The following is a 10716-nucleotide window of genomic DNA, read 5'->3' on the forward strand; positions in this document are numbered from 1 at the left end:
ACACGAATAACCAAAAATTTAACATGGTCGTTATCAACCCACGTATAGCCTAATAACATAGACAACTCCAAAATAATACATTATTGGGGTCAATCATGCGCATAACCATTATTCAAATACAAAATCATTTAAAAGTTTATATACATCAAAATTCTTACAACTTAAGAGAGACATAGATAAAGCGAGCAATAAAACTAGGAGTTGTTATCCATACAATCCAACTATTCAAGATTCCGCTCACCAACCTATAGTGCCATCTTAGCCACCTTGAAGCCACCAATACAAATTCAAGAAGTGAGACAATGTTGGTGTACATAAATTAGATAACATGGGGATCGAATGGGCAACAAGTCGTAATGTGATGAGAATAAAAATAAAGAAAGAAAAATTACACTTGACCCTCCCAAACTGACATCTCTTTTGCAAAGATACTTCCAAACTTCAATTTTTGACATTTGCTCATTCAAAACTACAATTTGTTGATACTTACACCATCTTTTAGATTGTAGCATTAAAATTGATAGAAAGTTCAGTACAAGATGGCACACACAAAATTTTAACTTGAAATGCTCAAATTATCATTTTGTTAAAAAAAGAAAAAGAAAGAAAAATAGATAAAGGTGATAGAAGAGTAATTTAAGTATTTTAAGTCGAATAACACATGCAACTTTTCATCCACTCTAATACACAAATTTAACGGAGTATGTCAATCGCAATGAAATGGTAATATGAAGGAGCTAAGTATCATAAAGGTGTTAGATTAAGGAGATTAAATATAATTTTTTAAAGAAAAAAAAATGAGAATGAACCTTCTATCTATTGCTATCCTGAAAATCTATTAAAATGTTAAAAGTAATTTTTTTTTTTTGGTTAAATGCATTTGACTCCCATGTGGTTTAACAATTTTATTTTTTGCCCATGTGGTTCATTTTATATCATAGATGATACATCATTTATGAATAAAAACGGAGATAGTACCTTCATCCAAAAATTGACGGAAGTCCACATCAGTATCCTTAAGAAACTGACACGTGTCCTACGCCCTATTAAAAAATAAAAAATAAAAACAATAAAAAAAAGGAGTGGTGGCTTGAGCCACTCCCATGGCCTGCCTAGGGGTGGCCGAAAAAATAAACTTGGTCGGCCTTAGGGTTTGACCCTTGGGAGTGGCCAAACCACCACCAAGGGCCATGAGGGTGGTTCGTCCACCCCCATTTTGCCTAAAGGAACCACCCCTCTATTTTTTTCTTTCTCAAAATGTTTTTTAAAAAAGTTTTTATTTTTTTATTTTTTTATTAATGTTTTCAATATTTTTATATTTTTAGTTTTTTTTTTTTTTTTTTTTTAAAAAAATTTATTTTATTTTTAATGGGGTATAGGACATATGTCAGTTTCTTAATGGTGCTAATGTGGACTTCCGTAAATTTTTGGATGGAAGTTGGATGAATGTACCATCTTTGCCTTTAGCCATAAATTAGGTATTATCTGTTATACAAAATGAAGCAGATGAGATAAAAAATAAAGTTGTTAAATTACGGGAGGCAAAAAGATATTTAAGCATTTTTTTTATAATATAAGAAAATATTGATTCACAAATATTGTGGAACAATATCTTCGATCTTCATAAGTGTATATATTCATATCCGTGAAGAGAAAAATAGAGAAGTAGTTGGAAACCTTACCAAAATTGGAGCTCATCGATTCTAGATATAGAATTTCGATCAGTTCTTCTTCTTCATATTATCTTCATAGCAACGTACTATACAGTTTGCATGATCCCGGCCAAAATTCAATTTATTGATACAATAAACAAAGCACTTTCTTTGAAGAGCTTCAAGGCTAATGGGATGATGTTTAGGATGCTTTGGATCCTTAAAAAGGCATTGAAGAAGCTTTTTAGCAACACAAAACTCCATACCCAGTGTTTCTCCACACTTTTTAACTGTCCTAAGGCCAAGGCAAATATTGATATAATTCATACCCTCGTTATCAAGTTTGAAGGGATGAAGGCTGGTTGGCAATGGAGTGGAAACATAAAAGAGAGTCGTAGGGTCATTAGCATCCACTTCAAGTATTACGAGGATAATCAATTTCATCATCACCAACATAAGTTTTATCGTACATTTTCTAGTCATCATATTTCTCTCGCTCTAGAAATTCTCTTATATGAATGTCAAATATATAAGTTATTTATTGGGACTAAGTCCTTGAATCAATAGCTTGAGACCCTTAAAATAAAAACTTCTTATTCTTCTTCTTTTTTTTTTTTTTTTTTTTTTTTTTTTTTTTTTTATGTAAAACTTTTGGTTCAAGTAATGTCTTTAGCCAGGAGGATGAGGTTTTGCGAAGCTTTTTTATATAATTAATATGCGACTCTTGGCAAAAGGCAATTATAAAAACTTACGTAAAATAACAAGTGAAGAGGTATCATCCTCCAAGCTCAAGCAAATTAAATAAAATATAAAACACAATGTATCATCCAATGTTTACAACATATTAGATCAAAGCTTCTATTTAACTAGTATTTTAAAAGAAATTATTGGTTTAAAAAACTAGTAATATTACTGGAGTGCCTAGAGGGTAAACCACCATACTATTTATTTATGCAAATGTATTATAGATATTGAAAGTTACAAATGCAAGTGAATTGTCCAAATGCCGCATCTATAATAAAAGAGAACTAATAAATAAAATAAACAAATAAATCATTACAATTATGAAGAGACATTTGAAAAAAGGAATCCCATAGTTTATAATTCATAATCTTTTATGAAATAAATTTGACAACCTATTTTTAATTTTTTTTTTCTTTTACATCTACTAACGGTTGCTTCACTATTTAAAAAATTAAAAATCGTTAAAGAAAAGATTAACATGCATGCAAGACCTTGTTTGAAACTGCATATGGGAAAGCTAATATTTGCATTAAAAAGAAAAAAGATTATTCATAATAGTTGTAACAATTAGATAGCCATAAGAGCCTCCATTATGGTGTTGCTCCATATTAACATATAAGATATATTAATTTTTCATTTGATCATGTGACACGTGAATGGGTTGATCTTGTGTGCTAAAATGATAAAGTTCTTTAACGGGCCGAATTTCTCTAAATAAATATTCTTGAGATTAAGGTTTAATTATTCAAAAATAGAACATTGGCGAACAAACTTATCAAATTAGTGACCATGAAAATACTATAGGAAAATAACTCTTGATTCAAGTAATGTTTTTGGTTTGGAGCAAAAAATGTTCTCAAGGTCCTCGGGGGAAGCGACATCGTTGTGGCTATTTTCCGCTTTTGCTGCCGCAAGAACATGGGCATCTGCGTCCTCATCGGCTCCAGCACCGTTGCCAATGTTACCCTCTGTCAGTCCTCCCCAACTCCCGACGCCACCGTCACCTTCCACGGCCGCTTCAACATCCTCTCCATCTCCACCACCTCGTTCCTAGGCACCACGTCCTTCCCTGTCCCCAACGGCTTCTCTATCTCCCTCACAGGCCCCTAGGGCCAGATCATCAGCAGCCTCGTCGCCGCCAGGCCCGTCTTCATAATCGCTGCATCCTTCGACAACCCCTCCTAACACTGGATTCCAGCCGAGGACGAGGTCCAAAACTTGGGGTCCGGAGGGGGCGACGACGCGCACTCTCCACCGGTGTTGGGTGGCGAAGAAAGTGGGCACGCGTCAGGTGATTCGTGCGTGATGTCCATGTACAGCTATCACTTCCCAATCGATGTGATCTGGGCGCCCACTCCAAGACGTGCGTTGGAATTGAAAATTTGCCTTGGAATTGGGAAATTCGAGCTTGAAATTCGGAGTGAATTCGGATTAGTATTTGGTTAAATGCTGGTTGTATTATATATCTAGATTTCAAAAAAAAAAAACCCGAACACTGTAGCAAGTAGAATTTGTATTTTATTTGCATCCAAACATGCGGTTTTAAAATAGTTTTTTATGCGATTAATATGCGACTCTTGAAAGAAGTCAACTATATATATATAAAGATATCATCCAATATTCACAAGATATTAGATCAAAGCCTCCATTTAAATAGTATTTTGAAAAGAAATTATTAGTTCAAAAGAAATGCCTCTTATTTGAACGCCAAATATAGAAGCCATTTATAGGGATTAAATCATTGAATCATTATCACAATCAAATAATTTGAGACCCTTAAAATACAAATTTCTTATTCAAAAACAATCTTCAAAGAATTGTAGCTTTTGGGAATATAAAAATATTCTAGTAAAATAACTTTTCGTTCAATTAATGTCTTTGGCTATGAGCATAAAGGTTTTACAAGAATTTTATGCAATTGATATGTGACTCTTTGCAAAAGTCATCTATATTATATCGATTGGGTTGTGTGATGATAGCTGCTAGTTTGTGCAAATTGGGGCACCGATGTTATAACACAGGTTCTTTTGAGAAGTGCAAACCCTATCAAAAAGGGATAAGGGTCTGAATAAACCATATGGAATTGAGCTATGACGATATGATTAGAATTTATCATTTACTTATATCTATATTGCATTGGATACTTCTTATTGATATTAACTGCCTTACACAATGATATGTGTTAATGTGGAATAACTTTTTTATAAAACTATGAGTCTGCAAAAAGGATAATTGCCTTACAAGTGATTTTACTTCACTAAGTCGTGTACTTACACTTGCTTTCCCTTTTCACCTTTGAAACACAACTGTGTTTTGTAGCTAGATGGGAAGCCCTTAGCGACAGTTTGTACTTGCGGAAGATATAGTCAGGAACATCTTTGAGGAGCTAGACTCAGAGTGGTTGCAGGGCATTTGGGATGGTGATGATGACACGCGTAGCGAGATGATCGATATCCTTTATTTGATTTATCTTATTATGACTCAACCATGATATTTAATGTCTATTTCGGACTTTTATCATCTTTGGAGTTTTTTTTTTTTTTTTTTTTTTTTTTTTTTTTTTTTTTTTTTTTTACTTATTGATGATTTGAGTTTATTTTGGGAATTGTAACGCTTTAGTTTTTAAGTTATTTCTATTGGGAGATTTAGTGTTTGTTTTGGATTTTAATGACTAATATAATTATTTAGATATGCTATATTGTATTAAGTTACAATTATTTTCGCTATTTATTTTATAAAAAGTTAACTAGTTAGATAGATCCCTTAGGACTTATTTACGTTGTAAGTAGGTATTGGGAGGCGCATCGAGTTAACTTTATGTTAGTTAATTCTTAGGGGCGTGACACGATCTTATTCTTGTAAGGGATAATTGCACAATTGGTTCCTGGGGTTGGCCTAAATTTCAAATCACTCGATGTGGTTTAAAAAGTTCATGGAAGGTCCTTGTGGTAAACTATAATTACAAATCAGTCATTGAACAACATTTTCCATTTGCCATGTTAATAAATTATGTTAGTCAGCCACGTCACACCCAATAGGAAGCCGACACGTGTCCATAAAAATATAAATAAATAAAACAAAAATATTTGTTTTTTTTTTTAAAAAGAAAAAGAAAAAGAAAAATACTGAAGGTGTGGCTGCCGGTTGGGCAGCCACCCTCGACCACCTTTGGGGGTGGCCTTCAGGCCACCCCTAGAAGGCCTTTGGGGTGGCCGCGCGCCACCCCCGGCCACCTATGAGGGTGGCACGCGGCCACCACCAAAGGGGTGGTTGCCTAACCAGCAGCCACCCCTTTAGTATTTTTTTTTTTTTTAAAAAAAAAACATTTTTTTTTGTTTTATTTATTTATATTCTTATTAGATTTTACATTTTTTTTTTTTTATTGTAATGGACACGTGTTGACTTCCTATTGGGTGTAACGTGGCTGACTAACGGAATTTGTTAACTTGGTGGATGAAAAACGTGTTCAGGGATTGATTTGTAATTATAGTTTACCACAAGGACCCTCCATGAACTTTTTGAACCACAATGAGTGATTTGTAATTTAGGCCAACCCCAATGACTAATAGTGCAATTATCTCTTCTTGTACTGATTTCAGCCTTTCATATTATTATTAAGATACTATTTTCATGATTAAGCATGTATCATGTGGATTTAAAACATCTAGGTTTATTACCTTAACATTTTGTGTTGAATCATGCATGGGTATTACATGGGTATGGTTGGATGAGTACTTAACCCATTATTATTACATGTTTAACCTATTATTACAAGTTAAGATGAGATTTATTGTTTGTTAACACTATGATGGTAAAGTAAAAATGGGTTCGACATAATTTTTAAAAAGGATTAAACTTGCTTGTATTGTTCACTTATTGTTTGTTAGGCCTTTTAGAAATATTAGGAATCGTGGTTGAGCTGGGTAATAGGGTTGTATAGAAGTTCCAAGTTATTTATAAAAACAAAAAAATACAGTCCTCCATATTTACATCACACCCCTAAATTCCAAATCCAAATCAACAACCCCCATTGCAGGGTCGGAATCCACAACAACCCTCAATACAGGATTGGAATGAACAACCAACTTTATGGAAAAAATTCTTAAAATGTGCCACTCGCACTACAAAAAATTATGTCTCACTCTCTCTTTTTTTTTTTCTTTTTTTTTTTTTAATTTTTTTTTTCAAAAGACGACGACTCACCCCACAGTCCGCACGACTCGGTCGCCACCACCGGAGAAGCTCGTTTTTGTCGTTAGTGACGGAGATGAAGGCATAGAGGTCTCGCTGGGGCGTTGGTTTTGACATCTTCAGTGACAGAGATCAAGGCGTCGAGCTTCGCTTCAGACCTGATTTTTTGGGTCACCCATCGGGAAGATCGAGTCCAATCTTCCACTTTTTCTTCTCTTTTGAACTCTTTTGGAACTCTGTGTTGGCCGGATTTTAATTTTGGGTTGGATTTCATGGGGGAGGAAGGGGAAGATTTCGCCAACCTTGAAGAAGTTTCCGGCGAGGAAAAAAAAAATTTCTGGGAAGGGCCAGAAAGAAAATACGCACCGGTGAGAAAATAAAATAAAATAAAAGGTTAAGTACTCCTCTAGTCCTTGAGTTTTAGAAACTTTATTTTTTAGCCCCTGAGTTTCAATTTGCATCACAGATGATACCTCAGTTTTGAAAAATGACCGAATAAGTACCTCGGTAAACTTCTCCGTCCAAAAACTAACGGACCGCCACGTGTCAACCTCAGAGGTGGTACTATATAAAAAAATTAAAATGAATTAAAAAATAATAATATTAACAAAAATTTAAAAAAAAAATTGAAAAAAATAGGGGTGGCTGAGCCACTCCCTTGGCCGGTCTGTGGGGTGGTTCGGCCACCCCCAAGGGCCAAAACTGATCTTGAATTTTTTTTTTTATTTGTCAAGGGGTGGTCGAACCACCCCCCATGGGGTGGTTCGGCCACCCCAGACCGGCCAAGGGGGGGGGGGGGGGGGGGGGGGGGGGGGGGGTGGTTGCCAAGGGGGGTGGCAGCCACCCCTTGTTTTTTTTTTTTTTCAATTTTTTTAATATTATTTTTTAAAAAAATTCATTTTTAAAGATTTTTAATTTTTTTTATATAGTGCATGAGGTTGACACGTGGCGGTCTATTAGTTTTTGGACGGAGAAGTTAATCGAGGTACTTCTTCGGTCATTTCCCAAAACTGAGGTATAATCTGTGATGCAAATTGAAACTCAGGGACTAAAAAATAAAGTTTCCAAAACTCAAGGACTAAAAAGGTGTTTAACCCTAAAATAAAATATGAGTTTAGCGACGTGGATTAGTTCCATCTGGCTAAAATTGCCTATTTTTCTTTTCTTTTCTTCCTCTTTCTTTTTTTTTTTTTGAAAAAATAAAAATTTCATTTAGCCACATGTGAGTGGCACGTGGCTAAAATCCATGTCGCTAAATACCCACATATATAAAAGTGCCACGTCACTAAAGTGGCATTTAGTGACACCCGGTTTAGCCACGTGGGACCCACGTGGCTAGCAGTTAGCAATGTGGATGACCCTCATCCACGTGGCTAATTGCATGTGGCTAAAAATCAAGTTTTTTTATAGTGTCGATCATTGTTACCCCATGTTTACATCAGATCCCTCAATTTCGGATCCAAATCACCAACCCCCATTGCAAGATTGGAATCGACAATAACCCTCAATGCATGATCGGAATCAACAACCAACTTTGTTGAAGAAATTCTTGAAATGTGTTCGCCATTGTTACAACAACCCAATGTCAACGGTGAAACTACATTGCACATTGCGGCAAGGTACGGGCATGATGACACAGTGGAAGTTCTAATCAAATATTGTGCCCAAACTCTCCATTAAGACCTTGAAGGTAGGATGACTAACAAAGAAAAAGACACGGCTTTGCACGAGGCTGTACGTTATAATCACCTTATGATTGTAAAATTGTTGATCGAAAAAGAATTAATTTTTTCATATTCTGCTAATGATTCTGGTGAGACTCCACTTTACATAGTTGCCGAGAGAGGGTTTGAAGATGTGGTGATTGAAATTTTAGACAAATGCAAATCACCAATGCATGGGGCCCCCCCTGGTAGGACGGCTTTGCATGCTGCCGTAATAAGGAAGCATACATGGAGGTACTACCTAATTTTTTTGGTTTAATTTAGTGATGAGTAATGCAGCTTAAATCCTAAAGTTTATTATAAGTTTTTAACAAAATTATGACCAAAAATAATAAATTCATGAAAATAAGGATGCTTGATATGTGTGGTATGACAATTAACAATCTTCAATTCTTATAAGTTTCTAACTAAATTATTTTTACAACTTTTTTCTTTTCTTTTTCTTTTTTTTTTTTTTTTTTTTTAAAAAAAAAAAAAGCGTAACCCAATAAGATTAGTGTACTTTATAATGGACTTTTGTGTATGGTTAGGAGATGATCATAAATGTGAAAAACATATGAGAATTTCTTTTTCCATATATTTCACTCCTATTGTTTCAGTCTAAAATATCGTCCTTTAATTTTAAGATTGATGGTGATTTGAGTATAAACCTATCTAATGAAGTCAATCTAAAAAATGAGGAAACTAACCATTTGTTGTTGATTGATCTCATCGAGTATAATCCTACATGCATGGTTGCAATGAAAGCCACGTTAGATGTAGAGAACATAATTAATATTATTAATGGTGTGACCTACCTCCGGCTTAAGGAAAGTTTTATGTCAACGCAGAGGCATCATTTTATTTGGCTAGGTTTTTTTGTTAATAACTATTTGTAAGAGTTTGAGTTTGTTTTGGCTTAGGTGGGGTATACACCTTAATGGTGGTGTCTTATGTACACCTATATGATGGCTTGTTATGTACCATTTTCTTGATTAATGAAAGATTTATCTTTCCTTTCAAAAATTAAATTAAGGCCTAAGTGATTAAATAGAAACCTGATGTGTTCCTTGTACTCTGCATTTGTATGTTGTAGTTGATATCATTTATTTGCATAAGGCCTGATCAACAATGTGATTATATATGAGATTATAATTGTTAAATATTTGGTTTTTATGAAGAAAGTAGAAACTAAATATTAATAATAAATTAGATTGAGATTCAATTATCATCATATAGTAGGATGCTTTTTTCAATCTCCCGACAAGTACTATTGCTAATTGTGCCATTACATTTAACATATTTTAATTATTTTAGGTATAATTACCATAAGAAGAATTCTGGATAAAATTGAAGGTATATGTAGAATTGTCGACAATGACGATTGAACTCCGCTTCACTTCGCTGCATACTTGTTCGAACGTGATGGCATAGCAAGGATGTTATTATATAAAGATAAAGATGCAGCATACACGAAAGACACAAAGGGAAGGACAACTCTTCATATTGCAGCTCAACGTGGTAATGATGATATAGTGTCTCTCATTGTATCAAGGTGTCCAGATTGTTGCGAACTGGTTGATAACAGATGTTGGAATGTACTCCATTTTGCTATCAAAGGAGCTCCCTACTTTCGTTTAGAGGGAATCATTGAAATTTTCTTAGAAAATTCGTGTCTCAGCAACCTTTTGAATGAGAAGAACGTCGATGGAGATACACCTCTTTATTTCTATTCCAATTCTTTCAGATCAGCAAAGAATTTCGTTGGTCACCCTCGAGTCGACAAGATGGCTTTCAACAAAAAAAAACCTCACCGTATGAGACATCGCTCAAGCTAATATTGAAAAATTGCCAAAAAAATAAAAAATAAAAAAAGGTAACACATAATTTTATTTTGCATTTGAAAAAAATAAAATAAAAATCTATCATTATTTATTTATCCGTTTTCAAGGTCTTCAGGTGGGGCCATCTAACTTGGGTTTTAATTCTAAATAATCACTTTTCTTCTTTGAATGGCATGTTTGTCTTTTTCACTAAATTAAGTGCCCATTTAGTTTAGTGGTTTCAAAACATGTTATTTGTATAATAATAATAATAATAATAAAAAAAAAAAACATGTTATTTGTAAAAGTAATATTTAAAAATGTTGTTAATGAAAATGCAATTTTTAAAAAATGCAATTATTAAAACTGTGGTTCACCTTTTAAATCATGCGTTTTAAAAAGTATAGCCTTTCGTTTGCAGTTTGAAAATATGAGGGCTTGTTTCGTAAAATTTTAGAAAAGCTTTTTCACTAGCTTTTTAAATGCAAAAAACTCTTCTCAAATACCTGTGGGTCCCACTAATGTGTCTTGGGTTGTGTAGGAGTTGTGTAAGTGGGTTGTGCAAGAATCATTTTATGATAGAATTACTCTTTGTGGGACCTA

General features: G+C 34.1%; 1 pseudogene; it reads left to right on the forward strand.

Moving 5' to 3' along the window:
* Positions 1–3233: 3233 nt before the first annotated feature.
* On the forward strand, positions 3234–3963 carry LOC133881243 (AT-hook motif nuclear-localized protein 17-like; annotated as a pseudogene).
* The last annotated feature ends 6753 nt before the right edge of the window (positions 3964–10716 follow it).

Source organism: Alnus glutinosa, chromosome 11, assembly GCF_958979055.1.
Source record: "Alnus glutinosa chromosome 11, dhAlnGlut1.1, whole genome shotgun sequence".
Lineage (NCBI taxonomy): Eukaryota > Viridiplantae > Streptophyta > Magnoliopsida > Fagales > Betulaceae > Alnus > Alnus glutinosa.